The 17,283-nt window shown below is 39.7% G+C and overlaps 1 protein-coding gene across 4 annotated transcripts in view; it reads right to left on the bottom strand.

Annotated features, from left to right (window-relative positions):
• Window positions 1-10,430, bottom strand: part of syt1a (synaptotagmin Ia) — a 124,173-nt gene extending 113,743 nt beyond the window's left edge. For 2 of the 4 annotated variants that reach the window (XM_017034380.2, XM_017034379.2), the window contains exon 1: window positions 1,181-1,260. The gene's annotated coding sequence lies outside the window, so the exon portion shown is untranslated. Of the gene's footprint in view, window positions 1-1,180; window positions 1,653-10,100; window positions 10,199-10,293 lie in introns of those variants that run through there. The other 2 variants (XM_008315374.3, XM_008315375.3) reach the window with 2 other exon arrangements.
• Window positions 10,431-17,283: the final 6,853 nt, after the last annotated feature.

Below are 17,283 nucleotides of genomic sequence, written 5' to 3'. Positions count from 1 at the left end.
AGGACGCATACAGTGCTGCCTCACTCTGTCTCCGTCACCTGGAAACAGGGAGCCTCCTGACAAATGTATTCCCAACAACGGTCTTAACAGCAACACCTGAGCAACCAAACTCAACCCCCCTTCTCCCCACCCCTCCAGCTCCAAACGTTTATCCACATTGGCTGATGCTGCCTCCTGAGATCTTAGATAATCATTAAGCAGGTTGGCCGCCTTTCTTTTAATGATGCCTTATGTGTCCGATAAGCTGCACTACAATCACCATACATGGCTGGACTTGTTTGCCGTAAACCACATCAATCCACTATGTGTGTACTGTGCCTGGGCAGAAATTGGGCTCAGTAAGTCATCTGTGGAAGATGATTATCCTCCTCACCAGAAAGAGCAGTTTCAGCCAGTCACATCAATACCAGAGATGTTACATAACACATCCTTCTACTGACCATAAAAGTCAAACATTAATAAAGCAGCACAATAGATCCTAACTATGAGAACAATTCATTAGCAGCACTGATTATCATAGAGATTATCAACAAAAGGTAAAGTCAGGAACAAAAGATTAAAAAGTCAGAGAGGAAAATGTCTTGACGCCTTTTTCAAATGACATTACAGCTCATTTCCAGATCAATAGCTTCCCTCTTTCCTCCGTGACCGAGATAAACCCATCACTACCGAAGGATGGAGCAGCGGAGGAGAGACAAAAAAGGGCACCACAGCCAGCCCATTTCATCTGAATGAGGGAGCTGAAACAGAGGGATTAGCTACAGCGGGATGAAAGCAGTTCTTTATCTTTCACTTCTATTCCCCTCCCTTCATTATCCTTTCCGCCCACACATCAACACCGTGGTCTCCACTCGCAACACAGAAACACATGCTCTATATGTTGTAGCCAATTTAGTTATCTAGTATCAATCAATCTCTCTAGTGTGCTCCACCCTGCCAACATTGAAGGTAAATAAAAAAAAAGGTTCACGTGGTCGTTTTACAGGTGCCAAAAAGATTATATAATTTGCAAGCACCACTGACAGTTCAAAAAAAAAAAGTGTAGTTTGAGAGTGGCATCCCTAATGCACACACCCATAGTCACATAGACATCAGTAGTACATTACCATCTGCCAATACACTCACAAAACAAGTCAAAATTCAGTAGAACTTCTCAGTGACCTGAAGAGAAAATTCTTACCTGGCAACAATAGCACACCTTCAGCTTTAAATGGGCTCACCCAGACGAGGAGGCAGGCTCATCTGTAGTAGAGACTGGAGTTGTGAGAAAGAGAGAGAGAGAGAGAGTGAGAGGGAGGATGAGGAAAAGAGTGCGGTTGTGAGAGAGGCTGGCAGAGAGAGTGAGAGAGAGAGGTGGAGCTTTGCTTGAAGGAAACAAAGGGAGACGGATGATGTCTTTGCCTGCCGTCGCTACAGCCAGTCCTGTGGGAGCTATGTGGATGGCGCTAGATTATCTCCTGTTCAAAGGTGCGCGGCTGAAGCGCCACGTTCAAGGCTGGGAGAAAAGAAACCCTGGGGCAGAGAACAAGAAGAGGAGGAGGAGGAGGAGATGTTGTGAAAGAGACACCCAGAGCCGTCACCGTCACGCAGCATTTACAAGGAATCCCTCCAGTAAGAGGGGCACTGCATCACTGAGTCCTTGGCTGTGATTGGCCGAGTGGTAGGGAGACGCCAGTGATGGTGGACAACATTGTGTAGCCTAAGATGACCCCTCAACACGTACCAACATGTCCTGACTGCTGAGTGTCTGTCACTTTCAAGGACATGATAAGATCTCTGAGGAACCGGGGTGTTTTCATGTTTGTCCCATTTTTGTTACAACTTGCCCTTGGACATTAACGGCTGTAGCCGCACTAAAACAAACACACACAATGACAATCACGCACACAACCACTAAGAACTTGCCCATGAAGGGCAGATAATTTCCCCTGAGAAAGGCTGAGCCTGTCGATGGAAGTCACACTATCATCTTCAGAGGCGATAGAAGTGATAGGATAGGATGTCAGGTTAATCTAAATCTGATGCCCAGGTAATGAAGACATTTTTTAATATGCCTGGACGCCTGCAGACAAGGTGATGTTTTTCCAGGTTGTCGAACAATATGACCCATTTCTAGCTGATGATACAGTTAACAAAGCAGTCAGAGCCTAAAGGTCAATCCTTCTACATTAAGTGGGCTCAAAAAGTGACAAGAAGTGTATTCTTTCAATTACATTTAAGTTGTAGAAACTGGACATAAAAGCTTTTCAGAACTACTGCAACCATATCTATATACAAGTAGAAGCATTATGTTTAAAGGAAATAAGTAAAACCTTACTGGATAAAGTGTACTTCACATTGGATGTCATAGAATAATATTTCTAATTTCCCATTAAATATAATGATAAATAGATGTGTACTGTACATACAGCATATATATCCATATATATGAATACAATAAAAGATTAAATAAAATGGAAAAGAGCTTTGGAGTCAATGCCAATTAAAGCTACAGTGTATTGCTACAAAAAGGTCACTATAATCAATACAGTCAGTTGGTACAGCTATTTGGATTGACTGATTTCATGTTACTTTGGAAAGTAATTTAGCATTTATTTTGAAAACCTCAATTATATTTTTAACTGAAATATTATCAGGTGGTTACACAGCTGCATCAGAGAATGTAATGTACTCAATGTGATAAATGGAACTGAGCGTATAATCACTGAAACATAAACAGTGGCCGGGGATTTCCTTTAAACAATAAATAAAACATATCTGACAAAATTACACCTCTCCAGTGACAGTGATTTCTGGCCTTAATGGTCGCTTGTCCTGATACAAAAGAGCTCATTGGTTCTGGAGTTTCTTCTTTGGCACACACAAACCATCACCAGCAGGGACACCAGCTGTACCACTCTGGTCCTATTCAGAAATAGCTTGGCCTCAGTGGTGTCCCTGGCCGTGTCCCAGCCAGCAGCCTTTAAAAGCCAGAGCAGGCAGCAGGCAAGTCCAGAGTCCAGTGGCCGAGCTCAGAGTCTTGTCTGTGTCCTGCATGGGGACACCAGAGTAACTAGGCGCCTCAAAACATGGCAGCAGACACAGGCGACCTCAGTGCTTTACAAGCTGCGCCCCCTGCTTCAGACACTCTCGTCAAAGAGTCTTAGAACAAAATCAAAGTGACAATTTATAATGAGAAGGATGGAGAAAATAATTACCAGGTCAATAAAGGACCAATGAATCTTTTTCCTCATCTTCAAACAAGCACCAGATAAGTGATTACTGCTCGACTTACCACTTAATGAAAAAGGCCAAGGGTTGTTGTGTTGTTAACAACGGCCCAGAAAAATGACATAAGATTGATGACAGGAGGTAGCAACTCTAAAGGTAAAAAAATGAATGGAAAACTTTATGGGAAAGTTGTTCAAACATTTTTCTTTGAAAATTAAACTTCTGTTTCTGTGTTGATTATCTTTGACAATGTCAATTAGAGCAGAGAAACTCAACCAGACTGCAAACAAATAGTGTTCAAAAACACAGTGTCTACACACAGTACAGTAAGGTGTTATTGCAACTATGCAGATAGATACATGGCCCGTGACCCAGTGGTTCAGGAGGATTGGGGTGCAAATCCACCGTAGTGTATCGTAAACTCTCTAAAGCTTTGCCAAAGTGCGGCTCACTGCTCTTTAATCACTGGTGTGTTTCACAGATCAGTTACATTTAGACAAGGATTTCTAGAGCACTGAAAAGAGTAATAAAAATGGTGAAGCAGATAAAACTACTTACAAAAATGTATACTTATTTATTGCCTTTACAGTATACCAAAACCCACTGCTTTTGTTCCGTCTGTATTCATGGGGGTCATGCTGTATTATGTCCTCTCCTGGATTGCAGAGATCACACGGTGCCTAGGGAAGCTTGGCCTTCTCTGGTTCTTGTTTACAGATCAACAGCATCTCTAGGAAAAGACGGGCAGCAGCATCTGACAGAATGATTGATGATGTAACAGTACTGAGCCACTGTGTCCCCCACTGCATCAGCACCACCCTTCAGCTGCTCACACTGACCGTCTCAGAGTGAGTGGGTATGACATAGATCAGGCTAAGAGTTTTCTTATTTTCCAAAAATGCTTTCACATAGAAGCATAATGGCACACGACACCTGTCATGTGACCAACCGCAGGTCAAAACATGCTGCAAATGACAATGCATGGAAGAGCATAATAGATGAATGACAAGTAAAGTTTAAAAGGGCATGTCACCAAATGACTTGCCTAAAGTAAACAAACAAGCTCATCTCAAAACATCTTTAAGTTTCACTGTGAAGCAAAGACAGCATCATTAATAGTACGGTCAGGAAATCGAAGGATTGAAATCATAGTAGTTAAATAAATCACATCATCCATCAGCAGCACAATGACTAATGGTGCATTCCTTGCCTAAATCAATGTCAGTTTAATTGATCATTATTTAATTTTATGGTCAAAAATGAAGGACGTAAACTTTGAAAACAAATGTGAGTAAATATCGTACCAACTTTGTAGATACTCATATTTGACACACATTTGACATTAGAACGATCCCAGTGCACACCACCAAACAAATGTCATGACAAGTATATTTAATGAAATGCAATGATCCTCTAGTTTTCACTCAGAATTGACTTACAGTATAGTATAAGATTAGCCAGTACTAGATTGATTAGATTAGACTGATTTAGATTTACTCAATATTCTTTCTTCACATCAATCGTGACATCCTCATCAATTTCTTCTTTGATTACTTTATCCAAAGCTGGAATTCAAAGTGTGAAAAGGGAGATACTTTCATAACATTTTAATATCTAAAAAACAGGTGGGTTACAACTAGTAATGTCTCACTCCATTGAGTCTGCTAATGGTTTCTATTGTTGTAGAGAAAATAAGTTTAAGAGATTCATTTAAAGCCTAGACCTGCTGAAATAATTAACTCTGCACTCACTTCAGTAAATTACCAAATGTGAAGCTGTTCTAATTTGGTCTACCATGTAACACTATGTTAATCTAAAACAATTCATTCTTCAGCATCAACCTGCCTAGAAGGTCATAAAGATGAAGGTCAGCCACTTCCTCTTATCAGTGCATCCAGACCGTCTTAGGCCTTATCATTGCAGCTTCCCTGAAGATATTTAGTCCTAGACATGCACCAACACCTCCACATCAATGCCTGATCACCACAATACTCAGGATCCCACAATCATACATCGACCTGCCTGTCACTGCAGCTGCTGTCAGGTGTTTGATAAATGGAACTATGTAGCATGTCTGCCTCACAGCACATGACCTCCTTACAGGAGCCAAGATGGCTTCCAGTATGCCTCGCAGTGACAAAGTGGACTCCAGATATGGTAAAGGGCCTTAAAGATAACATGTAATCACTGGCTGTGGGCGAGAGCGTGGTTCAATAGTCTATGAAATGACCCTTAAAACTATGTGTTGTTCTCCTTGCTCAGCTGAGGGAAACACACCCACTTCAAAGTAGGACATAAATCAATGCACAAGATGAGTTTTATATCAGATGCTTTAGAGAAAAAGAGTCTCACAAATGCAGAGTAATCATTCGAAGATTGCAGTTGTTGCAACACATAGACATTAATTGTCAACTGCCAACATTTTTTGTATAAATAAGTGAGTTTTTGACCTGGTTTAATGTGTTTGTATAGCAGAATGCATAATTCTACAATTCTTTTCCTTGATTTCTGACACATCAAGACAGACTTTTGTCCTTAACACTGCTTCTTCTGCATATTTCCACAAAAGAAGTAACAAAAATCACTAAATAGCAGATTAGAGAAGAGACAAGACCAAAATAAAATACTACAAGCTCTAGTTACTTCCTGACTTTTGACTTCATTCATAGTGTAATATTTGTCCTTACTAGGGATGTTAAAATACATCCTAAATTGATTTAAAATTATTACCGGTTATTAATTTTTGGACTAGATTTTTAGGCCATTATTTTAGTACCAGCATTATTCCTACCGTTGTACGAAAAACATACGTACAAAGCATTAAAATTGAAACTCATTTGCTTTCCTGCGATCGCTCTGACCTCCCACCATAACTTTACACCACCTGGGGGCCCCAACCCTCCTTTGGGAACCACTGCTCTGAGATAACAAAAAAGGAAGATAAAGACATCAGTTTGATCAAAATGCCAGAAATCCCATTTTCAAGATGCCTTGTTTTCCCACTTGTACAGGCTTCTACTAAGACTCATTTTCTTCATGTCTCTCTGCAAGACAATTAGCAGACATCTGTGCAGGTAAGAGTGGATACAACGCAGTGACAGTTACTACGCAGAGGCTGTAACCAACATATTATTCTGTCAGGAATATTTCTGATATGGTTTTGTATCAAGATCAAATGAATAAATCCTTCAGCTGTTGCACCGAAGCCGTACCCTCCATTGCCGAGTGCCTCTCCTCATGTCTTTTTGCCTGCAGTGGGCCTATTCTTAGTGGGTATCATCTTCATCATGTGCGGACTATTTTTAGTAGGCTGTCACGCGATGTCAGTACAACTGGAGTCTCACAGCTGTTATAATATGACATGTTACAGATACAGAGCTGCTAGTCTGGAAGTCTTAGAGAGCATGCTATGGAATTATCCATGTGTGAGATTACTGATAACATTACAGTAACATGAAGTAAATTAAAGGTGGTGATAAAATGATGCTGGGATCTTTTAGTAAAAACGTTGACCTCTCTGTAAAAGGTCTTCATGGGAAGTGAGACAGTTTTACTTCATGCACTAAAACTAAAATGTAACTTTGAATAGGTGATCAATCAATATTGACTAATGTTTAGACAGGTGACACACAGTACAATCAAACTACCAAGCAAACAAATGCAAACATTGTTCTCAGTATTTGTTTACAAAGGGAGAAAACACCAAATTTCAACTAGAACAGATCAGATTAAGATCAGATTCAAGGCAACATTTAGGTTAACACGGTTGCTATGCAGCTACGTAGAAGGTCAGTCACTGTGAGCCCTCTGTGATCAAGGTTGCCTGTTTTCATAACCATGTCTGCATTTTTAGATCATTCTGCTTTCTTCTTCTGTCACAATAGAATATTTTACAGCAATCTTAATCTGTCACTCTAAATTGATCATTTTCAGCCATTGATGGACTGGCAATCTGTTCAGTTTGCACCCTGTCTGAGGTCAACTAGAATGAGCTCCAGCTTCTAATGTCTTCTAATGTAAAATAAACAAACAAATAATTGTGTTAAAAAATGTTGAGGATTTACAGAAAACAATCCCAGCTCACTTTTACTTGTCATTTTTCAGGCTACATTGTCATTACAATGAAATGCTGCTTGTTTGAGAACGGATGTAATTATCAAGTTTTGCTCTGCAATTAATGTTCTGATTGCTACCTTTGTTCCGAACATGCTCAAGCAAAAACAAGTGATGATTTCATGAGGAACAAAGAAACAAATCAATCCACACCTGTGGAGATCAGACACACTCAAAAACAGGGATGACAGCTGAAACTCACACTCTATAATTTTCCTGGCCAGTATTATCTATAATTTAGCTCATTATATAATACAAGGAGACTTCCATTATCTCTACTGGAACTTATTTAGATACATTTTTCTGAAAAAGAGAAGGTTCTTGGAATCGTCTTGTACAGCTGCTCGCCTCAAACTGTAATTTCCATTAGAGATCATCGGTGCCTATCAGTCACAGTCAAAGATGTAACTCAGCCCAACTCTTCCACTGCACAGAAAACCGTCTCTGCTCCACGGTTTCACACAAGAGGGAGAAGATGAAAGGAGGTGGACCCTCAGACAAAAGGTGGATGTCCATTTAACTGGAAACTTTTATTTCTAAGTTTGGCAGAGAAGATGGAGCAGAGGAATAAATGAATATTGAAAGAAAAAAAAACAGTCACATTGGCTACACATTCAGCCTAGTTTATGCTTATAAGCTATGCACACACCTTACATTTGTCCTCTGTGCATGCACTTTTACTCAAAAGACATTTTACATAAGTACAAGAAAAAATACTAAATTTACTTAGAGTAGACCACAAGGATATACTAGTCTAAAATCTAGTTAAGTAAAAGTAAAAAGTAAAGAAAGTAAAATTTACTTAGAGTAGACCACAAGGATATCACAAATCCTCAATCTATTTGTATTTAAACATAGCAAAATGAAACGCATTAACACATGACACATTTACAAGGTCATTTTAGTGCAGACCATAACACATTTTTCAAGCAGCACAACCACTGAAGATGGCATAAATAGTGGATTCTGTAGACAAACAAACACCAACAATATATGTATGTATATATATACTGTATAATCTATAAATCAAAAATATGTCCATTAATAAGCTACAGAAGACTAAAGTCTTTATCAGCGACCTCCAAGGTACAATTCTTCAATATATACTGCACTCTACCCGTCTACAGTTTCAGTTTTGATATGATACAGAAAACATAAATAATTCCTTACTTTCCACCCCTGCTTTCTGAGCAGGAATATTATCACTATGTCCTTTATCATCGCCATCGTTGTTATTGTCTGAGAAAGGACATCCTGTCCATGCCTGACACATGTCACCGTGTCATTTGAAAACAAATTATATAAAACCGTCTCTTAACAACGGCATAAACCTTTGAGCCTCCTCCTGCTCTCATGTTCAGTCAGAATAGGAGCAGTGATTGCTGCTGATCACTCACCCAGCTGGAGTTACAGACTGATAAGAGCCCTTACCCCCACTCCCCTCGACTTCATTTACTTTTACTTTAGAAAATCAAACAGCTATTGTTCTGTTCTTAAAAAACAGCCAAGTTCTGGTGAAGATGGTGGCTGTTAATGGTCTAATTTAAAGTCACACACCGTGGCTAAGGCTGAACACGGCTAACAGTTTTTAAAAAACATCTGTAAACGGAAATGTATTGTACATGTCTTGTAAAACCATGTGACGGTTTACTGCAGCTGTCCTCTGCCTGCAGCTGGACACCATTGTGCAAAGCCATTATAGCCAAGTCCCCGTTCCCTTTTCAGTCAACTCCAAGCCCAGCTTATCCTATAGACTCCACTTCAGTCCACTCTATCCCACAGACCAGAACTCCCAGCATACACTGCAATCCCCCAAGCTGCTGAACAAGATTAAAAGCAGATAGAAGACTTCAAGGTAAATCTGCAGCTGTGTCTCAAATGTTCAAAGTAAAGTACTCTGTTTTTCTGTTACTTTACTGTTACTTCTGTTATTTTAAAAACCCTCCAAAAAATTTAAAATAAAAAACCCTGTCTTAAATGGGATTTTATAAAACTAATGTATAATTATACACACTAAGGGTAATTTTCTCGTTTAGCCACATGCTCGCTTCTGTAGGTTACTATAACAACTGTCTATTGACAGTCTTATTTTTAACTCCATGACGTCCGCTTCAGTTGGAAATAAAACTGTGCATTGATTTTTTTAACTCCCTAAATCGAAAGTGGAAATAAATAATGTAAATGTTAGTTGAATAAATGCTTTTAAGAAAAACAATTAATGATTAAACAGCACTTGATATTGTTGAGTCTGTTCATTATACATTTATCTATTTAGCATGATTTATTCATCATTCTTTAAGCTTTGACAGCTCCACTTTTGTCAATGACCTCTACATCCCCATAGAATTTATTTATATAATATTACTACATGACATTTTTGTTTTCCCGGGGGTTGTTTATTCACTACTATTGTGTTATGTTGTTTTTGAGTTCGTATTTATTTGTACTTTAAAGCTCGTCCTTTAAACAGAAGTAAATTAAAATTATAGAAATAAATATGATTTTAAAAAAACAAACACAAGTAGAAATATTTTAAATGTTAAGTGTAGTGTGTTATTCATTTTCAAAGTGCACAGCAGGACGTTAAACCGAACTCGTCGTGAATTTGACGACATTCACATGTAATGTTTAATTTCAATCTGCGCTAGCTTTACAATGCATAAACAAACTCTTAAACATATCGTTTCGATAAAAATGTAACAAGAGGGCGACTGACAAAATACACAATTTAAACATCGTTATTTTTTTCTAACCACAAACACCTGCATGAGTCTTACCTGACTGACCAATCTTTTCCCGAAACGCGAACGTCTTGCTCTTTTCCTTCGTATTCTCCTTCATGTTCTTCTTTGGAAAATATTTTTGAAACAGAGTCCTTGTGTATAAAAAGAACAAATAGAGAGAAAAAATAAACATTTGAAACAGCAACAATGACAAAAAACAAACAAACAAACAAACAAACGAACGAACCTGTTGACGACCTGATTGCAGCCATTGAACAGGAGCGTTTGTTTTGTCAATCAGCGCTGGCAGGTTGCCAAACGGTTGTCAAAAGGCGATTTAATTTTCCTCTATTGTTTGTTTGTTCCTTTATTTTAAACAACAACAAGAGTTTAGTCATGAGTTTTGACTTTTTCTCAAGACTTATGACGGTATAAGTTCGTAAGTAGCGTATTTATATCACTATTATTAATAATATTATTATTAGTAGTAGTAGTTGTAGTAAGTTCACATATTTACAAGTTTGGAAATATTTTTTAATTCAAATAAATTGAACATCTATTTGAACGGAGCCCAAACATAAGAGCTGTTTCTAATTGGCTGCAGGAGCAGAGAAAAGATCAGTGATGCTACAGCTAATGACTTGTCATGGTTAATTTGATCCAAAAGACTGAAGACAAGACCAGGAGCTTCTGTCCAGATGTCACTTAAATAAAGAAATAAAGACAGATCGATCTGTGCCCAGAGCTCCTTGTATTTTTGTGACATGTTCACCCTTAAACTGTCACATAATGCTTCTCTTCAGCTTGTCATGTGACCGTATATTTGCCGTACGATTGGTTGGAGAGGTGCCACTATTAAATGGGCTTTAAAACCTTTTGTTAAGTTAATAAGAAAGCTCAGCAAAGGACAATAAACCTGTTACAAAAGCCAGCAGGACATTTTTCTCTTATGCCTGACAAAAATAAATAAATAAAAATAACAACTTAGTATTTTATAGGGCATGTAAAGGCCTCATTAGGACAACTTTATGGCTATATTTTGGTATTTCGATGGCCCTAAGCTCTTGTTTATTTCCCACCCTGTTGGGAAACAGCTTATTTCCACATAAACACTCTTCTGGTTAATATTTCTGACTATTAACTAGTGATAAAAACGGGCAGATGCAGTCACAGGTGGTGGAGTAGCTCCTTTAGAGTAAAATTATATCCTTCCCCAAGTCCTCCGCAAGGCTGTGGATGTCTTTCAAACAACTGAGGCTGGAGGGGACGGGATAAAGAGCATCGTTACATGCAGCTCTGTGCTCTTAACCAGTTCACTAATGACTGTGGAGAGGGGTTTCAAAACCATCAAGGCTGCTGTTTCACAATGTTTCCTGCAGTACTTACCCCTGCAGCAGGCCGTTATGTAAAATAGACCAGGAAAACATCCAGTTCCACTGGTGTGGGTGCTACTGTCAAGATGACCTTTATTTTAGCGACAGATGCCAGAAGTAACTGTAACTGTGGACTGATGAGGATTTCAACATGTGATGTGACACTCAGATTTCTTTAAAAAAAAAACCACATTGTTCCCCAAATATCTAAAAGGAACATCTTAATGTGTGGTCCCTCCTACAATAAGACATATAACAAAGGAAAATGACATTTGTTGAAAGCACATATTGTCCCATCAGCCCTTTCTTTTGTGTTAAAGGTCAGCGTTCACATGCTTTCCTGAAGGCCACTCCATGCCAGGCTCCATATAGCTTTTTTTTCCTATAGCTTCTTCTGCACCCTGTACGAATATTTCTTGTTGAATTGTGGGTAGAACCACGTGGAGATCGACCTTTTCAGCTATGTGTCACCTGGCTGCGATGCTCTGTGTGTCACTGTCCACGTAACGTGAGTGAATGTCAGCGTGCTAACGCTTCACTGAAGCATCGCGGGGGCCAAGAGGAAATTGGAAAACCTGGGAAGGAAGATTGCTGCGAACATACACACAAACACACACTCATAAATTATGAGGTCAATCCAAATAAAAACCAACTTAGCAATATGGTACACTTTAAACCAAAAGTTTATGGAAACATTGTCCATACATGCAAACATTTACTTCACTGAATATTAACTTCCTACAACAAATACGTTGTATTCACCGCTAAAACAAAATCATACTGTAAAAACAACGAAGTCAGGTAGATCTGTAGTACAACCTTTCTGGACTTTGGGGGCTGGACACACAAGGAAAAGTAAATAAAATTCACTTTTAAAAAAATAATCCAGTTGGGGCCGGATTGCACAGCTTGATGGACTGGAATTGGCCCGCGATCAGCCAGTTGATGACCACTGATGTAATAGATAATCAAAATGAATAAATGTACATTCACCTTTACATGGTTCTCCTGATGGGAGCAAATTCCCCTTTATTCCAAGCCTGTGAAAGGAGCTTTTTTCAACAAGGTTTAAAATCAATATTAATTCTTTAGAAAATGGAAAAGACTAAAAGTTAAAGCTACAGCCACTTTGGCCCTAATGGACTAAAACAACACCAGACCAACCACAGTGGTGTTTTCACACCTACACATTTATCTTGCTTAGCCTGCACCAGCGACACACCCTAACGGGAGTCTTCTGGACACTATAAGTCCAACCCCTGCAAGACAGTTGCACCTTGTACCAGAGTGGGATGAATCCTATCAGTGATAATTGCCCTGTTAGGGCTCGGTGTGATGTTGCCTCCCTGCTGAGCCGCCATGGGGACGGTCATGAATATATGGATGAACTCTGCAGAACCTCCACTCGTAGGCAAAACCACCTGCAGGCCTGTCTCTGCAGATACACACAGTCCACCGAGAAGGGCACGTGGTTGTGGCTGGTGATGGCTGATATGTGAATGGAAGGACAAAGAGGACGGAGACGGTCGCTTCACTGGTGGACAGACTTTTTTCAGGGTGAGTGCCGATGACAGATGGATGATGGGTATATGTGTCTGTCCAAACCATCTGTGTTCAGTGTATTCACGCTCTGTTTACATATTGGATAGTGAAACACACAGAGACACAAGGCAAACACAGTACGAGTGAACGAACCACACACTGAACAAAAATACTGGAGGTTTTGAACTGGGACTGTAGTAGCTAACATTAGCTCTGGTGTCTGTACCAGGACTGTTGTAGCTAATGTTAGCTCTGGTATCTGTACCAGGACTGTTGTAGCTAATGTTAGCTCTGGTCCAGCTAACAGCTACCAGGACTGTTGCTGCCTGTACCAGGCAAAGCTGCCCCCTGTCCACTTTGGTGATGGGTTAAAAGCAGTTGCAGTTGTGCACACATTGGTGTGCTGTGTCACAATGTCAGATAATTCACTTTCACTTGTTGCTAATGTCAACTCTGGCTGTCTGTGCTCAAGATAAAACCAGACAGAGGGCGGTGTACCTGCTGAAACATGTAACTCCCTGTTGGGTTATTGGAAGATTTCATTTCATCAACAAAACACAGACAATAATGTACGTTCAAATCCACACCGTATGCAACAATTAGAGAGTGGGAGTGAGTGAGACCTGGGCTGTCATGGTAACACTGCTGAGTGACCTTCAGTGGTTGTTAATGCCCCCCCCACCACCACCACCACCAACCCCTCCAACACGCACACAAACACACGCACACACACTAAGACCCATTTTGCTTGGCAAGGACTTTGTGAAAGACCTGCCTCCCATTTTGCTTGGCAAGGACTTTGTGAGTCATCAACAACATTCAAATTCACATGCTCTCTCTCGCTCTCTCTCTCTCTCTCACATACTCACATACTCACGCACACACAAACACACACACTCTGGAGGTTTGGGCTCATTAAAATGGATAAGCAAGAAAGAGAGCTGGGGGGTGGAGGAGTGTGTGATAGAAATAGCAACGACTGAAGTGACTTTAAGAGCTCTTTTCCAACCAGACCTGATTAGTTGATAACAAATCATCTGTCAGAACAGCCGGCCCCGTAGTAAATGAGTTAAGGAGTAAAAAGGAACAACCAAGATGGGAGGATTCTCCGTGTTGAGTGAATCCATACTGTGAGGCTGTTACATAACAGTCACCAGTGACACAGAAGAAGCTCGGCAACAACCAGACAGGAGGTTGACTTGAACAGTCTTCACCTGGAGGATCTGCAGCAGGATTTCCACTCCGACCTCTGGCTGTGCCACTGCTGCAGCTCAGTGAGCACAAGCTTGGAAAAGACCTGAAAAACACACCAGAGCCATGGTGATAGGCCAGCTGCCTCTGAGTGTCATCACGGAGTGATGGAGAGGCAAGCTAGGACACTGCCACCAACTGGAGGACAGAGGGAACTGAGCCACAGCAGAGAGAGAGAGAGAGAGAGAGGTGAATATATTATCCACTCCTTAGAGTCCAACAGTCTTTAGAGCCTTTCCTGAATTAGATGGAAAAAAAAATTATAATTAAAATATCTAAATTGCGTAGTGAGATGATAATTTAATTTAGTTGTCGTTTCTTCGCTGTAAGGTTAGGGACTGAGTCGTAAGTTCTACTACAGATGTCCAGACGGTGTCTTATTCATGACCAAAACATCTTTAGACACATACTCCAACACCCTTGACAAGTTTAAACAATGATCGTTGTCAGGCTTGTTACCCTTTATTTGATCAGGTTTTAATTAAACCCTCAGAAAAGAAGCTTTGAAATCAGAACAAACATCACATTTTGAACCAGACTTCAATGAAAAAACATTCACGTAATTGAAGCTCGTGTACAGGTTTGGATCCAGTTCAACTGGATTTCTTTTTTCTTTAAGAAAAGGAAGAACATTTGAGATGAGCAGGTTTTCAGTCTTAGTTGCGATAAAGAAGCAGATTGAAAAGTAGAGTTTAGACTTTAGATTTTCATACTATATATTAGGATTATTGTCTTGGAACTAACTGATGTTCCCATCTTCCATTGGAAATCTATACAATCTAAATACACTAATTTAAGACACTGATCACATGACAGGGATTCTGGGTAATTTCACCTTTCACTTTCTTCACCTTCTCATGACCTGCAGGCTATTCCTGCATCAGACCATGACATAGGCATAATACTCCCATCTATTCTACTGTATAAAGTCTGATTTAAAATTGTACATAACAAAATCACATTTTTAGAAAGTGCAAAAACCACTGTGTAAAAAATGGAAAATACAAAATTTTGATCAAACCGAGGGAGAGAAAATGAACCCAGTACCTTGAGCAGAAAGTACGTCTGTAGTGTCATCATATCATTTCAGATAATGGCTTATGAGAGTATTAGGGCAATTTGGGTGCTGTCATTTGTAGCTAATTTAAGGGTAAGAGATGGAAGAGGTAGAAAATGTTCACATATACTTGATAGCTGCTGATAAATGTACTGTAATAGCTGCTGCATGCTGTACTTCTCCCTACTTCTAATGGAGAAAAAAACTCAAAATGACGTCTTTTTTTTTGTCACAGCTTCCATTCGTTCTCTCTCATTTGTTTAATGCATTATTTTATTTCTGTATTTACGGGAAAATACAGAGAATGATCGCATTGTATTAGGAGTCAAAGTAGTTTTCAAATATATATATGTATATATATACAGTATATATATGTATATATATATAAATATAAACATATACAATACATATTGTATATATATATAAAAATGCACACACCCACACATATATATAAACATATACATATATAGACAGTATGTGCGTGAATATATATTTACATATATAGGCATATATGTGTGTATATGTATATATATTCACAAATGAGTTAAATTTAGAGCGCGATTTCCCATAGGGAGTTAACTCATACCACCAAAATACCACCATGAGGTAGAAGGGTGATACTCATGCTAACACCAGTGTGCTAATACTGCTTGTCCTCTGCACCTTGTTTTTGCCAAACGATATTCAAATCATGCCATTTGGTAAATGTCACGTCTCTGGAACAGCCTTAGTGAAATCCTTTACCGTTTGTGAGCTGTTAGTGTCCCTTTGACTTTTACAGGACATTTCCACAAAGGGCAGCTCCACATGTGGACTAGGTGTTGGAGGAAGAGCCAACACGTGTGGCCCTGTTACCTCAGGGTTACTGCACTCTCTCTCCCAGTAACTGGAACTGTTGTTTTTTTTTAACATTAATGGACGATTTTGAGGCTGAGAAGAGGAAAAAAAAATCTGAGGTAATGTTGAGCAAAGGAAATTGTACAAATATGTCCAGTATCACTTACCCCATCTGCTCCCCGACTTCCTGAACAATTCTCCTGCAGCACACAACCTGCAGATGGAAGGATATCAGACAGAGGAGGGGGGGACAGAGACAGCTGATAATGAAATACGGATATTTGTATTGGAAGAACAAGATAAAGTCTTGTCCAAATCAACAAACAAACTCACACAGCCTGATGCTGATCACGGGTCAGAAAATCCATTTTAACCAAACTAAAGACGGAGATCAGCGGTGCAGAGGTAATTTCCTTTGCCATGGTTGACATCCAGCAGCGTCCAAGCACTTTGAGATCAATTTTAAAAGCTCCCAACATCTAAGAACCCACAACACAGGGCTTAAAGCACCCGTTGGCTCAAAAAATGTTTTGCATCAATTCCCTTTCTTTAACGGTTTCTATGCCTCACCTTGCCTTCTACAAGGACGGGCAGGAACAGTACCTCAAAGAGTGCAGGTTAGCCAGTTAGCTAGTTAGCTTGTCCTCCAAGTTCTTTGTGCACTAATCTGGCTACTCTGTACTTGCAACACAGTATAAACACATGATATAAAAGTCTCTGGGGTTGCCAGAAATTTGTGATGTCAAAATACTGAGTGTGAATGATTAGTTGATCTCTAGATGTGACCTGGTGATGGAGAACGGTCCAGGTTGATCCCAGCCCTCCTCCTGTAGGTGTCGACGCCAGCTCCCACATCACCTTCAAAAGGGATTTAGCGGTGAAAACGACAAACATAAAAAATAAAAAAAAAATTTAACATTCTTTCTGTCAGTCACATTTCCAAGTGCGAAGCAGTGTGTTAACACACTGCACAATGACGCAGAGACAAACAACACTCACATGCTGCAAAACCAGTAATTTACTGAGGCACGATGATGAGACGGAGAGGATTTTGAAATTGTGCGATCTTCCAGCGTGAACTTCAAGCTGGTCGAAAATCATCTGTGAATATATCGTACATCATAAATCCCTGCAAGTTCCTATAAAAATGCTAATGGGGATTAGGGCTGGAAAGAGT

Source organism: Cynoglossus semilaevis, chromosome 8 (genome assembly GCF_000523025.1).
Source record: "Cynoglossus semilaevis isolate Cse_v1.0 chromosome 8, Cse_v1.0, whole genome shotgun sequence".
NCBI classification, from domain to species: Eukaryota; Metazoa; Chordata; class Actinopteri; order Pleuronectiformes; family Cynoglossidae; genus Cynoglossus; species Cynoglossus semilaevis.
This window is presented reverse-complemented; position numbering and strand designations above follow the sequence as displayed.